Genomic DNA, 20,242 nt, shown 5'->3' with positions numbered 1-20,242 from the left:
AATTCCCTAAATAAAAGGGGAAACTAAGAGGATATTTCTCAAAAGTAAAGAGCAGCTTCTGTTTTGTCTCTCCTACACGGCTGCAGGGGTTCAGCTCTCGGGCAGTCTAACTCCCCAGCTCTGACGGGTTGATCGGGCATAGGTGATGGAAGACAGGAGGGAAATAGACTTTTTCTACCTGTGAAGGAAGAGAAATGCAGCCGGGTGACCGGGGTGCTGCTGGCTGGAGGCAGCCAGACCTGACGCCTGTCCTCAGGCCACTAGCCTCTCTGTAGACCCCAGATGCCACTGCCATCCACTCCTTGGGGCGCTGGAAACACTGGAGGTCATGTGTGTAACGGGGTGCCCAGAGCTAGTTATTTTCATGGCGGCCCTCGCTAGAATGTACCCTGCCCTTCCTGTCTTCCACCCACTTCAGCAGAAATGGAATCATTGTTGTGACAGCTTTGCAGAGTGTCTCTGTGTTAACATGAACCCCTGACGTGTTTTTCCTCCATCAGCAATTTTCCTACCAGGTCATCATTTTAGGGAAAGAGATAAATCAGACCTCCTTCCCTGAGTATTTACTACCTTATTTGGGTTTTTTTAGGAACTGAAATTTGCATTCCGTGCAACTTAAAGGGAACAATCTTGGCAGTTCATACCAGGATCCCATTTTCTCTTTAATCACAAATTATTTTAAAAAGTTAAAGGGATCTCATTCTAGGAAAAATAAGAAGTGACTTTATAGAAATAAAAGAATGGTCTGTATTCCCAACGGCAGGCAGAGTTGATTCTCAAAAGTGCCCTACAAGAGCCTGGCAAGCATGGCTTGTGGTTGAGCGTTGAACTGTGAACCAGGAGGTCAGGATTCGATTCCTGGTCAGAGCACATGCCCGGGTTACAGGCTCAATCCCCAGTGTGGAATGTGTAGAAGGCAGCCAATTGGTGATTATTATCATTGATGTTTCTATCTCTCACTCCCTTCCTCTCTGAAATCAATAACTATGTATATGTATGTATGTATGTGTATGTGTATATGTGTGTGTGTGTGTGTGTGTGTGTGTGTGTGTGTGTGTGTGTATTTAATGTGCCCTGGGAGATAGTACTGCTCTGCTCTGAGGTCCTGGGTGGAGTCTGGGGGGAGAGATGCTGAGCCACGTGACACCACAGTGGGGCTGTCCGAACTTCCGTTCTGGGAGGGCCCTGCCGGAAACATCCCCTGTCTCACAAGCCGTCAGGTGGCAAGGCGATCGACTCATCTGGGTTTGTCCAGGACCATCTCAGTTGCAAGCCCCGGGTCCAAGCGCTCCTCAGTCTCTGGCAAACTGAGATGGTCAGTCACCCCATCAGGTGCTGGTCTGCCCCGCCTCACGTACATCGAACCCTGTAGCTTTCCTAGACACCTGATCCCTGCCCACTCTGCCCCAGAGACCTTTCTTAAATGTTGTTTCTTTTCCTTTCTTACCTAGACAGCAGAAGACAAATACAAGAGAAGGAACTAAGTGTTTAAAGACCGGGCCCTTCTGTCCCACTCCTTCTCTGGCATCTTCAGCTCGTGGCCCATCTCCTGTCCCTGGGTGTTTTAGTCTCCCTGGCCTTCTTCCATGCCAGGGAGATTGTCCAGTGAGGCCCAAACCACTGCTCTGAATGGCCATGGCCTTGGGAGAGAAGGCCATTGCCTCCCTGGTCGCATAGCTCAGGGCCTCAAAGCAGAAACCCCATTGCTGGATCTGCAGCACTCGGGGCCTAGCTTTTGGGCTGTATTTGCTTTCTTGCTTTTATGTAAATGTTTTAAGAGAATATTAATTGTTAATTGGCACCATACTACCTTCCTCACCCTTTCTCCTGTCACGTGTGGAATAGCAGGGGGGCAGTTCCCCTTTCCAGCCGGAGGAAATACATTTGCAAAAAAAAAAACCCAATAGGAAATTCCTCTAGCCTGGTACTTTGTTTTTTAAAGCAAAATTTGCTGGGGAGGGGGTGGTTCATTTTGGTTATCAGAGTAATATATGCATGTATCATGACAAACTAGAAAAGTAAAAAAGGAATTTTTTTTTAAATCACCCAGAATCTCGGAATGGTACCTTTTAAAGCACACTGATACCCACCAGCAGTAGACGCCGGCAGTGGGCAGTCCTTGGTCAGGTGGGTCCCCGGCCATTCACCAGAGCCACGGCTGTTCAGAACATTTGAGTTCTATGGCCTTTTCCGCACCAGCAGCCACAGCAAACACGGTTCCTCGTTACGGACTGTAGTTCTGCTGCTCCATGATGCTGAATTTATGACAGAGCCTGGAGTCCGTCAACAAGTGCTTCTAGCGTTTCTATGGCAGTGCAGGCCCCTCCGTGGGCAGGAGATACACAGAGTGAGTGTACCAAGTTGTACCAAGTGGCAGAGAGAGAGCTTGGGGGTGGGCAGCCAGGGCACCCATCCTGGTGGGAGGCAGGGGAAGTTTCCTGAGGATGTTGTCCCTAAGCCAAGACCTGACCAGAGAGCAGGTGACGGCAGAGAAAGAATGGTCCAGGCCGAGGGGCTGCCTGTGAGGAGGCTCAGAGCTGGAGGGCCCTGTCTGAGGGGCAGCATGGAAGAAGGCCAGGGAGGCGGGGGCCCGAGCTGCAGATGCCAGAGAAGGAAGCCGGGGAGAAGGGACTGGTCTGGAGGTCCAGGCTCATCCACGTGAGTGCTCAGTACCCCTGCGTGGGCAGGGCGGGCTGCTGAGAGCAGGGTGGGTGTGGAAGAGAGTGGCCGGAAGTGAGAAACATCTTGAGAGGACCGGGGAACATGGGTGTGTTTGCAAGCTAACTAGGTGACAGTTTCAGTAGAACCTGGTGACTGATTCAATATGCGGCGAGAAAGGGCCCAGATGACAGGTTGCAGAGGAGAAAACAGTCTGAAAGCTTCATCATTTTGAACAAGGGGCCCTGCGTTTTCATTTTGCATTAGGCCTGCAAGTTTCAGAGCCGGTTCCTGCCCAGGGCTCAGTGTCTTCTGTGTGTTTATGCAGGATCTTCACTTGGCTAATGGGACTTGAACTCCATCCAAGGCCTTGAGATTGTTGATTTATGCTGACAGGAGTGTGAGGCAGCCCCCCGGGCCCCGCTCAGTGCAGTGTGTGTCTGCGAGGGGACCAAGGGTGGTTTGTGATGCAGTTCCCGAGAGCAGGAGCAGACAGAGGGGCACTGTTCGCTAGCGTGGAGACGCTTAGGGGACTGAGGGCATGTTAATAACTTGAGCTTCGAGGTTGCTGCTTCGGTCAAACAGGAATTTCCCTCACCCAAGTTTCATTTAGGTTAGTGACTCAAGTTAAAAAATTCCATCCGCTCAAGCCAGAGCTAAATGGGTATGCAGTTTGGCAGAAAAGACTTCTTATAAGTGAGTGGTTTATTATTTTATTTGGCTAAGAATGTCACAGGATGTCTGAATCTTATGCAATACCAAATTTGCATTTGAAAGAAAATTATTATTGAAAGGGTTTAAAAGAAAATTTGTGAATATTCCTATGTTTGATTTTTTTTTTTTTTACCAAAGCTTAAGGTATAACACAATAAACTGATTATTCAAGGAACTGTCTACAAATTTAATAGAATTGCTTTGCAGGCTTGTAGGCTCGACCAAATAATAATTATTACGTTCATTATTAAGTGTGAAAATACGCTATTAAGAATAACCGAGATATGGATTCACCATTCTAAATTTCTTTAAGTGTCTTATATCTACTTACAGCCAGCAAATCTACAAAATATTAAAATTATAAGGAAATTTTAAATATTAAAATAAGGAAAATTTGGCAAGTCCCTCCACATATTTCCAAGGCTACAAACTTTGAAGTCGATTTGGTAATGTTGTTGAAGGAAGGGCCTTGAAATCAGACAGTTTTAGGCTCAAACCTTGCCTCCATGTTGGGCAAGTTGCTTAAGCTGCCTGAGACTCAGTTTCCCCCGATGTAAGTGAAGATAACCTCTACTTTCTATGTGTATTCTGCAAGCTGCAATCATTTAATAACTTGTATTTTTTAAACTGTATTTTTTTAGTAGCTGCTAAAGGCCACTTAAATGCACAGTCACCTGTGTGAGTCTTCGTGAATTTCCTTAAAAATAAGCCTTCGCTCCTTTGATAAGCCACGCAACTGCCTCTGAGGACCGAAGCCAGTGGCTACTGAGCTAGCCTGTTCTGCACAGGACAAAGAGATGAAGAAACTGGTGTTTTCCCCTCAGAAAAAAAGAGGTAGAGAGGGACTGAGGTGGGGAGGATGGGGGAGAAGGGGTCCATGAGCTGGCGTACCCTGAGGGGCCACTGGATCATATTCAAAGGGTAGGATGGTCCTTAAGGGATGGTGTTTCTCTGAGTTTATCCGCAGATAAAGTGATATTATTTGTACGGCATTTGCACTAGTTTTTAAGGGCTGTCGCCACAAAGTACAGAAACTGGGTGGCTTAACACACCGGAAGCATATTGTCTCACAGCTCAGGAGGCTGTTCTGGTCGATTTCATTGAGCAAGAAGAGGGCTGTTTAGAATGTGGAGTTTCCAGGGGTTTCAGAGCATCCTCATTCCTCTTCTCTGGTTTTATCTGGGCTCTCTGCGCGGCCCCGCCAGCCTCTCCCTGGGCTGCCCTGGGAGTCCGCCCCTCCTTGGCCCTGCCGACTTTATTGCAACATGAGGGCAGTAGAAATATTCACCAACCTCAACAGGATGTCGTGGCAATTAACAAAGGGATAATTACAGAGCGCACTCCCATGAAAGCTCCTGATGCAGCTAAATATTATTGTTGCAGGAGCTCTCCAAGGGAAGTCCGGCTGGTGGCTGCGGGTGGCGTGTGAGCTGGGCCTGTCTGCCGGGGGGGCCCCCTTCCTCCCAGAGAGGGGGCCGGGAGCGTCCCAGCCGAGGCTCCTCTCCCTGGGGTGCGGCCTTCCTGGGCCAGAGTGCTGTCCCCTTTGGCAGCACTGAATGGGAACGGGGGGGTTGCCAGGTAAATGTGAAGTGCAGAGCAATGGCAAACAGTTTGTTCATGTAAGTATGGGTCGTGTAACAGCTGTAAGAGAAGCAGTGCGTACTTATACTAAAAAATTACTCCTTGTTTATCTTAACTCCGCATTTAACTGGACATCCTGTTTTTATTTATTTGTTTGCTTGCTTTGGCTGTATCTGGCCACCCCCAGGTCCACAGTTTTAGGGTCAGCATCTCAGGACCATGCTATTTAGGCAACACGGTTTTCAACTCCTGCCTCCATGAGAGGACAGTGTCTGTTATTGTTGTTGATGTTAATGTGTGGCATAGGGTCCATCAGGCGACACCCTCCTTAAGGCCAAAAGAAGCCTTTCCTTGGGGCCGCTCGCCTCGAGCCTTCTGGAGCCGTGATTCTAACAGCCAGGTGGTGGCCATCCTGTCTGCGAGTCCCTCCTATCTGTGAGTCTACAGATCACAACTAGGGAGTGTAGCTTTAGCTCCAGGACTTTGTAAACAAGAGAAAATGTTTGAGAAACAGTGAAACCCACACTGTAAGAGACCATTTGGTTGAACTCCCAGCATCCATGTTCTTCAAGGTCATACGAAGGTCAACAGTGGCCATGTCACCTGGTTCCACATGCAGGCTTCCATCCAAGAAACCACTGAGGATGCAGAGGGGTGGTCTGCTGTCAGGCCCAGCGACACCTCAGTGGCCCGGTCCCTCCGCGCTCTGTACGACCACAGGGTCCTGTCTTTGTTTGGGTATCTGCTTGTTGCATTTAGACCCTGAAGGTAAAGCATGTGCCTAAGCCTGTGCGTCCTCTCCAAGCAGGGTGTGTTCGCTAACTGATTTCAAGGGAGGCCCTTAATGTCACAAAATTCTCTGACAAAGGTCAACTGTGAATATTAGGTTTTTGTAAAGACATAGTAGCTTGGTGAGACCAAACCCCAGAGATAACAAGGGAAAATTCTTTTAATATCTGAAAGCAGTGGAGAGTGACAAAAAGCAGGTAGAAGCTGGAGTGGAATTTACCCTGAAAGAGGAAAACTACCTGGTGAGATCTGGAAGTTTGCAGCTTCTTTTTTCCCTCTGAGGAAAGTTCCGGAACCCCGGTGCTTCTTATAAGCAGGAAATGGCCTTGGACTGGCTTGAGGTAGATGTAATACATATGACAACAGTAGCACAAGGAGTGTGTGTGTGTGTGTGTGTGTGTGTGTACATGTGAGTGTGTGTGAGTGTGTGTATGTGTGTAGTATATGGAACCACACTGCTATATGGTCTGATGAGGTATTTGATGTAGAACGATATTCTTTCTTTCTACATCATGTATTTCTTTCTACAATATATGTCTGTATCACAATCCACTTAGGCAACTATGAAAAATTGTAAAGAGTTATAGCTAAAGAGTCAGTTGAGAACTAAAATGGAATGTTAAAAATATTTAATGCAAAAGAAAGTAGGGAAGAAAAAATGGGAGAAAGAAAAGCAGCTGGGGCAATTGAAAAGCAAATATGCAGACGGTTGACATAAACCCAACCACAGCAGACAGGCACGACCGAAGGAGAGCGGCGCTCTCAGCACAGATGCCCGGGCAGGACGAAAGAAGCAAAGATGGAGAACTGCTGTGGAAATTATAAGCATAGAACCGACAAAGAAAGGAAAGAGGGAAGGGAAGGCTGCAGGATGGTTTCTTGGATTTTGTTCATTTGTGGTCAGCTTGTGAGGAGGTTGACAGGGAGGACCAGGGCCCAGGAATCATGCCCGACAGCCCTGTTTGTCACCATTTACCAAGGAGAGCAAGACACTGTCATTTCCTCCACAGGCTGTCCTCGCCCCTCCACCTGTGCAGGGCAGAGGGTGTGACCACGGGGAGGATCACCAGGGAAATTGCGGGATCTCAGATGAGGGGCCTGGCCCAGCTTCTGAGCTCTGCTCTGATGGTGTAACTGGGGCTCTCTCAGTCACTGTCCCCTCCATCCCAGCAGCCTCCATCTCCCCTCGCCTGCTCCTCCAGCACGTGGGGGTAGGGCGTGGACAGAAAACTGCCTTTCTGGCTGGCTCTTCACTCCCTGAGCAGCAGAAGCCGCAGACCTCGCGGCTTGCTGAGTCCCGAAGGTGGAACAGCTCCTCAGCCTTTTGATAAGCACTGTTGGATCGCCTTGGGAAACCATAGGATGAGAACAATTTTATCTGAGGCACTTCGATGCATTGCGGTCTGTGACTGTGGGTTTGTAGAGTAAGATGGCCTTTGCTGTTTCATTTTGTTTTGTTTATAAACAGACCGTGTTGGAGAATTTTTAAACGAGCATCTCCCAGACTCCTGCAGGGCTGGCTTATGCTGCTGAATGGCTTTGCCACCGTCTCCAGTTCTTCACTGTCCCCAACGGCGAGTGCACGTTAAATTAACTCAATGAGTCTAGATGACTGATGGGACTCTTCTATTACTATTGTCTGTTCCGTTCAGAAGAAATGTTGGTAGTCTTAAACCATACAATGGAAATTCCTTTTCCTCATAGCCAAGCAAAGAATGAATTTAGTCTCTGTCTTTGAATGCCAACCCGTCCCCCTCCGGGACTAATCAGCCAGTCACCTGTTTGATTGACTGAAATAACCATAAACCATAGCCCCCCAGACTGGTCCTTGGTAGTTTTCAATAACTATTGCGTGAATACATAAAGGAGATTCCTGATTAGGCTCATTAATGTTTTTGAAACGCTCATCTTCCTCAACAAAGATTTCTCTAGCACTTGGCAAGGTGACACCTTTCTTCCTGGACAGACTGTGGGTGCCACGTCGGTAATGTGACCAGCTGCCAGTCCGTCCAGCGATGGCTAGTCAGGCCACTTCAAGGGAACACGTGCTGATTCCAATAAGACAAGCTCCTGTTTGTGTGGGGTGATGACAGCTTTCCTCTTACCAGTGTCTTAGCTGGGAGGCAGCACCGAGAAGCATCAACAAGTGACTAATTACTAAAATTTCTGATCAACGTAAGAGATGCTTATCGGTATGACTGTGAAGAAACCATTTAACAAGAGCTCTGGGGGAACTAATCCAGCAGAAACCAACCCCTGCTGGAAATACCTGAGCCCTGGGGTGTTTAATTGGGGTTATCTGGGAACAAAGGGAGCAGCATTCCTTCCTACCTGGTGTGAGGAACCTTCCATGACCTTCCTTCTTAAAAGAGTCCTTGTTAATTATTTTCATTATCGAGAGGGCAGTGTGTTTGCTTTTGGCCAAAAGGATGCTCTGAACTCTTTAACTTCCGGCCCTTGTTCCTGTTTCCACCGGGCGCTAGACTGATGACACTAGAGTCGCTTTGGAAAAGCATCAGATGGCAGTCACTTTATCAGCCTCCACCAAGAATTTAAAGCCTTGAGAGCCGAAGAGTCTACTTCTCAAACGCAAGGATCTTAGCGCCGGAGATATGAATGCTGTGCTGAAGATATGCCCTCCCCCACCCCCTGATTTTTATTCATCCACTTTTGCTGTTTTGCTATGTGCGCATTTCCCCCTCCCACCAGCTTGCCAGTTCCTCAGCCGGCAGGGACTTAGTCTTTCCACCTTTGTGCCCACCTCCAACTCAGCAACCCTAGGACCTAGCACAAGTCTCCATCCAAATAGCAAATCCACAGTAAGTGCTCACTGAGTAAGGTAAGAGATGTGGGTCAAGGCCCAGGACTCATTTTTTGTATGACCTGTGAATGATTCTGAGCGTATTTACAAAAACATTCCGTGCGTGGCAGCCTCAGAGAAATCAGTTGATGGCTCCGACGGGCCTGATTGAAGAACCACCCTTTTGTGCAAGCCTAAGACCTGGCGCATTTGTTGGGTAGACAAAAAGGATTTCATTGTTTCTCTAGCCACATTGCATGATGAAATTCTAGAGTATTCCAAGTATATCTTTTCCACCAAGTAGGCCAACCTTTCCCAAGAAAATACCAAGGCTAAGACAACTTATAGGACTTATTTAAGTCATTAGTTCACTGTAAAGGCAGGACTAAACCCCAGTCTTCTTACTCCCTAAATCTCCAGGTAGTATTCTTCCTACTACTATATCACAATGCCTTTAGAACTGCTAGAACAGATAAGTAAATCGCATGTGTTCATCTTTCTTTTTTTAACAAGGAAACTTCTTTACAATAATTCATTGTCTTACTCTTTCTCCTTTTATACATAAAATTGTTATAAGTTTTCATGTGAACAACATTGAAAAGCACATTGGGTGATGGAAATAGTCTTCTCATTTAACCTAAATACCATTTCTACGTTGAACAACTTTGGGTATTGGTATAACAGTAAAAGCATCCTTGTTCTGAAAATACCAAACTAGCTGGACAACACTGTGCTTCTCACCTGCCCATAATGAAAAAGATGTCAGAACTTAAGAAGAAGCTATGAACAAAATCAGTATTTTCTTGAATGGGGAAGTGGGACGTGAAGACTGGGCCTGGCAGGAATAAAGGAAGTCAGCCCCGGCGTCCGGCTCAGGACTGATTCACAGGAGGTTGTGAGGCAAGGAGCCCTCCGTGTGCCTTGAATTCCAGGAATCTGGGCACCGCCCCCCTGTCTTTTAAATTAATGTCCTTGTACGGTCAGTGCTCCCTTTGTACGTGAATCTTTGTTTTTAAATGATTTCTGTGGTTAGTTATGTATAGTCATATGTGTATGTATATATGTATACGTGTGTACATATGAGCTCTATTTCTTGATAAAGATGAGAACCTGTGCTCTACCACAGATAACTACTTGTCATATCAAGGGTGGCTCACGTGATCTGAGGCGCCTTGTGGAGAAGAAACAGGGTGAGAGGGGCACATGCACACCTGGGCACCGTTGAGAGAATTGAAGTTGCAAGTCCAAACAGAGGGGCTCAGGTGATCCAGGGACAGAAACCTGGCTGCGGGGAACCCGTCAGAGAGGCACCCGTGAGCTCCATGTAGGGGGCGGGGGGTGGGGGGTGGGGGGTGGGAGGGCTTGCTTAGCTAAGGCTGCTCCCAAATGGGAGGTCATTTGCTCCTCTCCCGCCGCCCCTGGGAGGTCCTAACAGACGCCAAGAGGGGGTGCCCTCTGAGCTGTCGCCTCCTCCGGACCCACTGCAGGTGGGAGAGGTTAGGGCCTCAGCTCCGGGCCAGGAGCAGCCGCACTGCTGTGTGCTGCCCACGGGAACCACGGAGATGATAAAACACCGTTGTCCGAGGGTTCCCGTGGCATCGTCCAAGCTCTCAGAAGACGTCGCCACTTCTCCTCCTCTATGAAGCACTGAAGACAGAAACAGAAATAAGAAACAGAGAGTCCTACGGACTTTCCATTCCCTTATTGCGGGCAGTGATATTTGTAGCCTTGGGCTCCATGAAACTTTCCTGTACCTATGAGAGTTCCATTTTTAGTTTAGGTTACATCAAGTTCGTTTCAGATACTTGCACCCAAAGAAGCTTAACCCACACAGATGAAGGAAATCAAAAATAGCCTCTGAAGACAGGGCTAAGAAACGAAGAAGAGCGGACTAACACGGAGCCAGCATGTGGGGTCACCGCGGCGGCGGACCCCCGCCCCCGCCCCCCAGCTGACTTGGCAGACCCTCCTGAACTTCCTAGCGGAGTGCCTACAAGTGCGCGCGCCAGGCCACGGGGAGCAGAGAGGGGAGAAAACCATGGGCCAGAACGTGGGGGATTTCCACTGACTTCAGCGTAGATGAGGTTGGGTTGAAATTCCTCTTCTGAATCATACCTGTCCTTTCCCTAAGCCACGAAGTAAGGGATGGCTGGAAAGGCAGCGGCTCTGACTCACCGCCATTAGGAGTTCCTAGGAATAGTCTGAGAGCACTTCTCTGAGCAGCCAACTTTTCATTCGTGTGTGAAAGTAACCAAAATGGGCGCAGATAGGCAAGGGCTCAAAAAATGCACCAGCATATACCTTCCCGAGAACATCATTCAAAGAACAGGAATTCTTTAATAATATTAATAATAATAATAATAGTAGAAACCAATTAAACATGTACAGATTTGGGGGAATATGATTTCAAAATTGACTAAGCAAAAAAAATTCTTAAATATTTATATGAGCAAATACTTAACCTATGTTATCACACACACACACACACACACACACACACACACACACACCAGACAGGGAGAGGATAAGGGAAAAGGAGATCTGTACATCAGGGAAAATGTTGTTCTTAGCTTTTAACTAAAGAACTAGATTTTAGCCATGTGGCCCTTAAACCTCAACAGAACGTGTATTTCCAAATCACTTTAGGAGATGAACACAAATAAAACACAGCACAGATCCCAGGTGACAAGAGAGAAAAACAAAGGAAATAAGGAGGCGGCATAATGAACAGGGAGCACACATCAAGAGGACTGGAGTGGGACCAAGAGCATCAGTAAGATTATCAGTATTTAATGACACACCAACATGCGTTAGAATGAATGTGAATGAACAAGCAGAATAAAACACCACGCACATGCAAATATGTTTGCGTATTTATTAGAGGAAGCTGGAAGGAACGTGGGGAAAGTTTAAGTGAGTTGAATCCGGGTATATGTGAATGTCTTCTGTTTCTTTGTCCTTTTCTAGTGTTTGCAGTTTGTCAACAATGACAAATATTACTTTACTAGGCCAGGCTCATCGCAAGCAATAGAAACCGGCTCTGCCTTTTGTTTACAGGGCGGGCGGGCAGGCTGGGGGCCCAGGGAAGAGCTGACACTGCAGCTGGTAGAATTCCCTCCGCATCAGGGGTGACATCAGCCTTTTTTCCTCTCGAGGCCTTCAACTGATTATATGAGGCCCACCCACATTACTGAGGGTAATCTGTTCTACTCAACACCCACTGATTCAAACGTTAATCTCATCCACAAACACCTTCACAGCACCATCTGGACTTGTGTGCAACCAAATATGTTTATGGGGCCCTCTCCCGCCCTCTCATGTATTCATTTCCACACACATGCAGTCACTCAGCAAAGCGTCATTGAGTGTCTCGGTCAGGCACCGTGTCAGGCACCGAACATACCCAGATGTGTAGGAAAGGCTGTGTTACAGTTCACCTCCTACGTCAGTTTTTCCTGGCCACAGGCCTGGTACTGAGGTCAGTTTAGTAAGTGCCTGCCGCAGTAATAGACACCCATCCCACTGGTAGTCTGTGAGTTGAAAGCTGTTATTTGAACATTTTATTGGAATTCTATATACACACACAAAAATGAATGAAAGTATGTTTCCTTCTTTCATCAGACTACTAAGATAAACAGCCAGAACAGTGTTAGCCTAAAATTGAGCTAGTCTGTATAACTCTTCATCATTAAAAGAAAAAAAAAACAGTGAAAGGCCTCCTCTTTTCCTCTGGGGCGCTTTTTCTGCTCTGCATGGCAAACCCCTCAGCTAGGCCTTTTCCCGTCTCCTGACTGCCATCCCTCCCTCCCTGCAGGGCCCTCGGATCCTGAGCTGCTTATCCTCAGCAGATGTCACGGTTTCTCGAACTCTCTGAAATATTCGATAATTGCGAAGAGAGGCACATTTGTGAAACCTTATTCCATGGGTACCACTTTGGCTATGCAACTCTAAGTGGGGAAAGAAAACATCCGAAAGTTTCTCTATCAACGTTTGAAAAACGTAAAGCAAATCAAACAGTTAACCTGCATCTCACTTTCTACGAACTAATCTTGAGATCAAGTGGAAATGGCAGCTGGTAGCAACCAGACCATCACTTTGCCTTGCTGCACCGCTGATCCTTGAACAACAAGGAGGTCAGGGGTGCCCACCTCCCGCGCAGCCGAAAATCCCCACATCGCTGTCTAGTGGAAGCGGGTGATTTAAATCAATCGCCAAATGTTTGCTTTCCTTCTGAAATTTAAGCTCCGTCTATCATGGCCACAGACGATTGAGATGATCTGGAAATGGAGAAAACTACAACAATTTTGCAAATTTGCCATCCCTGCTCCTCACCCCTTTGCCTCCTCCACGCCCGAGGCTCCCCTTCAGGGGTGTGGGGCCGCGGTCACTAACACTTCTCTTCGAAGATCATGTGCGCTCCACACTCCAGAGCTGCAGAGGAAGGAAGTCCAACCCGGGGCTCCTCCCGGGAACCTCATTTCTATTAATGGCTTCCCGCTTCTCCAGAAGAGTTCATATGGAACACGCCAAAAATAGTACCTGGCGTCCACGGTGTGCTGAGAAAATGTTGCAAGCACTAATATCCAGCCTCAGAACCACATGACCTTTTTCCTTTCCACATACACTAAGTCCTGCATGCTCTTCATTCAAAATGTCTCATATATATATGTACTGAAATAGCTACCGATGAGATGCTGATGTCTGGGTTTTTATTCAATCCCAGAGTTCCGATGCATGAAAATTCATGCACTCGGGGGGGTGGGGGAATCCATCAGCCCGGCCTGCGCCCTCTTGCAGTCTGGGACACTCGGGGGATGTCCACCTGCTGGCTTAAGCCCGCTCCCCAGGGGATCAGGCCTAAGTTGGCAGTCAGACATCCCTCTGGCAGCCCGGGAGCCCTCAGGGGATGTCTGACTAACGGCTTAGGCCCGCTGGACATCCTTAGCACTGCTGCAGAAGCAGGAGAATCTCCCGCCACCGCTGCTGTGCTGGCCAGCCATGAGCTGGCTTCTGGCTGAGCGTCACACCCTGTGGAAGTGCACTGACCACCAGGGGCCAGCTCCTGCATTGAGCATCTGGCCCCTGGTGGTCAGTGTGCATCATAGCGACCAGTCGTTCCTGGTCCTTTCGCTGTTAGGGTCAATTTGCATATTACTCCTTTAATATATAGGACTAGTATCTCGGTGCACGGATTTGTGCACATTGAAAGGAAATTACTTAGAAGAAATATTTTAATATCGCTATTTGCACTTTCTCTATAATAGAAGTGTCAACCAAATTTACGATCGACAATGACAGATCGAAACAGGCCTGCTGCAAAGCTCCCTGCACACACTGTCAGATTCATTTTCCAGGAACATTACTTTAAGATACTTTCTAATGGTCTCCCATGGCCTCCCAAAGTCATAATCTGCCCTCTACCAATCTTTCTTTTTTTAAAGTATATTTTATTGATTTCTTTCTTTTTCTACAGAGAGGAAGGGAAGGGGATAGACAGTTAGAAACATCGATGAGAGAGAAACATCGATTCAGCTGTCTCCTGCACACTCCCTACTGGGGATGTGCCTGCAACCAAGGTACATGCCCTTGACTGGAATAGAACCTGGGACCCTTCAGTCCACAGGCCGATGCTCTACACACTGAGCCAAACCGGTTAGGGCCTCTACCAATCTTTCTATCTGGATTTCCCACATGACCACCTCTGCCCCAGTACACTTGGATTCGCTGACATCAGAGAATACAGCCTGAACTGTTATATTATGTCCTTGCGCACACCATTCCCTCTACTTTGAAAATTTGAAGTTTTAACTGTCTTTAGAAATATAGCTCAAATTCCACCTTCTTTTGAAGTTTCCTGAGTATACCAGTCATGGGTGACAGCTGCCTCAGTTTTACGTGACTTGGGCCTGCTCAGAGCATAGGTATCTGATTCCTAACAGAGTTAGTAACCATGTTGCAAAATTATTCACTTTCCCCTCATTTCAGTGAATTCCATCTACTGAATATTTACCAAACTAGTTTTATACAAGGGACGAGTAATGTCTTAATCCTCAAAAAAAAAAAAAAAAACAAGCCACAAACCACGTACATTTTCAAGAAAGCATGCTAAATTGGTCTCTAACTGTCACATACTGGTGGGGGACATTTGAGGCAAGAGATGGCTGCAAGGCGCGTTTGCCCTGGGGCAAGCGTGTTGGGGTTTGAGGTTGGGACAGTGTGGTTTGACTGCCTTTTCACAGCTTTCCCTTCTCTTTATTTCTGAAACCACATGTTCTTTAAAACACAGGTGTTTCTCCCAATGGCTCTCATGGCAACAGCATGAGAGTTTGGTTCCATTTGTGTAGTTACGAATGAATAAGCAGTCAGGATAGACTTATGCCTCGGACTGTGGGAGCAGGAGGGGTGTCTTATTTTCCTTATGCCATTCCACAATGTAGGGGAGCATAAACTGCATTTTTCATGACTTTGTGCGTATCTACCATAGGTCTTTGCACATTTTAGCTTCTCAATAAATGTTTTGTGAATGAAATTAAAAGTAGCTAATAGACCGAATGAGCTCTAATAAAGAACCACCAGGCCAGGACTCTGGTACCTATCACGCCAGTCAATGATCTAACCGTCGCCACCTGCAAACCGCACCCTTCCAAATATTGACACGCACAGTATCTGGTAGATAGTGTCTGTTTATAAGCACCATATGTGTTTCTGAACAATTATTTATTTAATACTTTTTAAAAATATATATATTTTATTGATTTTTTACAGAGAGGAAGGGAGAGAGATAGAGAGCCAGAAACATCGATGAGAGAGAAACATCGATCAGCTGTCTCCTGCACATCCCCCACTGGGGATATGCCCGCAACCCAGGTACATGCCCTTGACCGGAATCGAACCCGGGACCCTTCAGTCCGCAGGCCGACGCTCCATCCACTGAGCCAAACCGGTTTCGGCCATTTATTTAATACTTTTTAAAAACTAAGCTTGGAACGTCTCTTTCTACAAAGTATAACATTAAACTTGTTACTTATTTTAAAACTAATGCAGAACTTGTGTTTACAAGAATTGTTTCTATGCACTTATTTAAAGAAAAGAATATTTTGCATTTTGAGATTTCCTGACTTAAGCAAAGGCTAATTGACCTTAAGAAGCAGAAAACTTGCTGAGGTGTCTGTGAAAATACCGAGAAACTAGAGATATTAGGCTCATGAGAGAAGAAATTAAATATATCCAATGACTGAACTGAAACACAATGAGGATGAAGAAAGAGAATACAGTGGGGCCTTGACTTATGAGTGTCCCGACTAACGAGTTTTTTGAGATACCAGCTGTCTCTCGGCCGATTTTTTGCATTGAGTTGACAGAGTAATTTGAGTTAACGAGCTCCTTAACGAGCTCGGTCTCGGACCGAATTAAACTCGTAAGTCGGTATAGGGCCCACTGTACCAAAGAAAGAGAAGGATGAATAAAAAGGAAAAGAAGGAAAATGAGCACTTATGCTACTGGATGCAAATCATTTAAAAAGCTATAATGATTGTGGGACAGCATATTAGGAAATTGGTTATAGGTCTGAGAACCGCAATAAGAAATTGAAATCCACCAAGTGGACAGTTGTTGATAACCATTGAGATTTGCTAGAATAGCATGCTACTCCCGCTAAAGGTGGTTTGCTAAATCTTCTGAACAACTCTCAGAGCAGCATCACTATAAATGAGAAAATGGAGGATCAATATTAAATAACCCGCTCAGATTCGCACGCGTGGCAAGCCGCGGAATGAGCTCCAAGCCACGGACTGTCCACATCCAGGGCTAACTGCTTACCATTCTCTCAACAGTGGGTGGCCTTTCTGACCAAAGGCCTGGGGAAGAACAGTTCTCGAGAAGTGACTTAGTCAACAAGGGACAGAGGCTGTAATTCGCAGCGCCCAGCAATAAAACATGCTGGTGGCAGCAGATGTCCTGCACTTGTGGTTAGCAGCACTGTCATTAGATTGCCTTCCATGAAGAAGGAATCATGTGTTTGTGTGTGCTCGCATATTAGGTGGGACTTGTAGCTTTAGAAGTAACTCCCATAGCTTGTGACTTGAGCAATGACACACGAGCTAGCACAATGCCCTGTGCTGTCCATCTACTGCTACAGTCACTGTCCGTAATTATGTTTCTGAGAACTCACATTAGTCTGTCCATAGCAGGCCAAAGAATCAAGGCAATGTCCTAGGGTAATGCTTTAGGGGACACCAGGATCCTAGAGGCTGTAAGCCAAGTCGTTAGCCAATCTCACCATCACTGTGCTGATTTCACTGTTCTATCACAGATTTCCTTCGCAAGTCAGGACTACCCAAAATGAGCAAACAGCCTAGTACAGAACCAAGAACAGACAGTCCTTGTTGCAGCCTAACCCTGCCTGTCCGTGCCACCCCTGCCATGTATGCAGCTTTGCCAAGCCCAGCCTTTTCCCGCCATTACCTATGTCCCTTCCTGCCTGCTCAGATCCTAGCAATCAGATTCCAGCTAAATCTCCAGTTCTAGATACCATTTCCCATGACTGTACATGGACTGTGTCTCCCAGACAATGGAGAGAGAGAAGTGACTTAGTCAACATGGAACCAGTTAACCAACCAACCAACCACAACAAACAAGAAACCATCCACTTTTATACATACCATTGGCTAGTTTAACACCAAGGAACAGCCTTATATAAAACAATCTTCCCATTTCTCTAAATCCCTCGCCCTGCTTTATTTCCCATCAGAGCACATACTAAGGCATCTGACACGTCATATATGTAATTATAGTTTATTGCCTTCCCCCACACGCTTTAGATTCTAAGGTCTAAAGGACAAGGGACTTTTATCTCCAACATCTGCAACAGTGCCTGGGACAAGGTGAGGATTACATACATTTATTGTGATAGAAAGGCACTTGTCACACCCTTCTCTGATGTTTGTTTTCATCAGCCCGAGGTTCACCTTAACCTCATTTAACTCAAAAAGTGAGAGAAAATATACTCTTGTTCCAGACCCAGAATGACTCTGGGGATCTGTATTATTCCCCACTTTTCCCATTCTCCAACATGTATAGTGGGCAACCATCACATGTTTTCATCCCATTTCACATTATTTTGCATAGTTTCATTTTCCCACAGTTTCACATTAGTTGACCTAGCACTTAGTAGGGATCTGAGCTATTGGAACGTAAGGACAATCTAATTACAGAAAGAAACAGGAATGATGACTAATATTTACTGTGTTTATTATGTACAGAACATCATGCTAAGTCCTTTGAGCTCATTATCACACAAGAAACCCATGAGATAGGTATTATTATTATCCCCATTTTGCAGTTCAGGAAACTGAGGATGAAGTAATGTACCTAAGATGATATGGGTTGTAACTAACAATCCCGCCCTGTTGACAGCAAAGTCTGTGCTCCTCAGGAAAAAAGGAGGGAGCCCGGTCAGTGTGGCTCAGAGGTTGAGTGTTGACCCATGAACGAGGAGGTCAAAGTTCGATTCCCCATCAGGGCACATGCCCAGGTTGCAGGCTCCATCCCCAGGAGGGGGCCTGCAGGGGCAGCCAGTCAATGAGTCTGTTTCATCATTGATGTTTCAATCTCTCTCTCCCTCTCCCTTCTTCTCTGAAATCAGTAAAAATATATTTTTAAAAAAAAGGAGGGAAAAAGAGAAGGGAGAAGGGATGGGGGCTGTATTTGTGTGTTGCTGAACCATTGTAGCTGTATCTAAGAAAACTCAAGTTTTTGAAAAAGATTTTCTTAAAACTATCATTTCAATGTGAAAAAGTGAGTTTGGAGCTAGAGAGTTTCTGAATTACAATGATGAATTAATTTCTGCAGTAAAAATAAAAGTGCTTTAACTTCATAGGCATATAATCATAACACCAATTACTGGACAAACTCAGGGCAAGGGTTAGATGAGCCTCCAGCACAGGCTTCCCAGGAATCCTTATCACTCCCTCCCTGGCGTGATAAAACGACCACGATAAGAGGGAATAGCTCTGCTCCAGCTACACCTCGTTTTTTTCTTTCCAAAGTGCAACCAAAAGCAGTCTGCAAATGCAAATCAAATTCCTTACTTAGCAATTGTATTCTCACCAATGGGAGTAATGGAAACTCAGGCTGTACGTAGAGGAAATAACTGAACTTCGCAAGTGTCCCAAGTTCAATGCCAGGGATCTGGGTTGGGAGGGAGCCCCCATAAGGCACCACCTCTGTGGAGGCCCAGAAAAGGAAGGAGGTGGAGGGGCAGGAACAAAGAGGTGCGAATGGGTGATCAGATGGAAGCAGAAGACCACGGACTTCCAAGTTTGCTCAGGAGTTTTCATCATGACCTTGAGCGAGGTCTACTTCCTGGTTTGGGAGAAGCCGCTGTTCCACTGGGCGGCCACACTTCATGGGATGAGGTGAAATGATGTCAAGCCTCTGTCCTTCCATGTAGGTGGTGGCTCTCGCACAGTTTGGGACAGGAGTTCTTGCCCTGTTTTTTATCAGTGGCTGTCTTGCCCTTCACACAAGTCCCTTCAAACCTCTTACCTAAAATATGTTTAGTTCAAAAGCGACATGTTTTGGAGACCTGTGATAAGAGAAGTAGGCTCTTGTTCCTGCTCTCGCTTACTTCGTGGCCTGGGTAAGTCATTTAACTACCCTGGTCTTGTTTCTACACTATAACGCAGGGGATTGGCATGTTGTCATTCCATGTACTTGGTAATTACATCCAAGACAAATGCCAACCAGGGTGGTATTAGAGGGAGCTGGAATCAGACTCATCTGAGGATTACATTAGTGACTGCACTTCTGGGCTCTATAAAACCATGCCATAGTGTTTCACTCTCTCAATAATATGGACAAGTGAGTTCATGTTTTCTTTAATATTTAATTGGTTTGCATTGGTCATGATGAGTTTGGTGTCTCCATGGTGACTTACAAAAATGAAACCATGACTACAGAAATTGTCCAAATAGGAAAAGCTTGGACTCTGGTCTTGCTTTCTTGGTGGCCGGTGCCCAGGAGAATTGGTTGCTGGAAACACATCAACTGAGGGTGTCACAGGAGTGACCCTGACTTTGTACCCTCCTATCGAAACGTGCCTTGTTGAACTGTGACAGGAAGCTGTACCCAGCTTTCAAATCGAAAAGAACATGGAAAACTCTTTATAGTATGACCCGAGTTCAAATCTTAGCTTTTCCACATATTCAAGTGCGCTCTTCTTAGTCAAGATATTTATTTTATTTGTTAGAATGTAAACTCATTTTTAAAATAAAGTAAGACATTTTCAAAACATTCTGACAATGGCATCTGATGAACCTTCAGAAAATTTCTAGGCATATACAACGTATTTTCTATTTTTTGCACAAATAGGTTGTGCTATACATAAGGTTCTATTTACCTTTATTAGTACCTCTTAAAACATTACCACTTTCTTGTGGGCTTCCTAGAATTTCCTTTGTATGGATAGAGCATGTGCAGTGAAACAGTCCTATTAACCAACACAAAGGGTACTTTCTGTTTGGGGTTGTCACAGAACGCTTTACTGAACAGCTTTGCTCACTTGTGCACACCTGGCAGCAGCAGGATAAATTCCTAGAAGTGAAGCTGCTAGGTCCAAGGTCAAGGTCATTTTCAATTTTCTAAGTATCACCCAATCAGTCAAGTTATTCAAGGGAGCCTTGGATTCTTCAGGGCTGTACA

The sequence above is a fragment of the Myotis myotis genome, unplaced genomic scaffold (genome assembly GCF_014108235.1).
Source record: "Myotis myotis isolate mMyoMyo1 unplaced genomic scaffold, mMyoMyo1.p scaffold_m19_p_7, whole genome shotgun sequence".
NCBI classification, from domain to species: Eukaryota; Metazoa; Chordata; class Mammalia; order Chiroptera; family Vespertilionidae; genus Myotis; species Myotis myotis.
The sequence above is the reverse complement of the archived record's forward strand: the minus strand, read 5'-3'. Positions refer to the sequence as shown.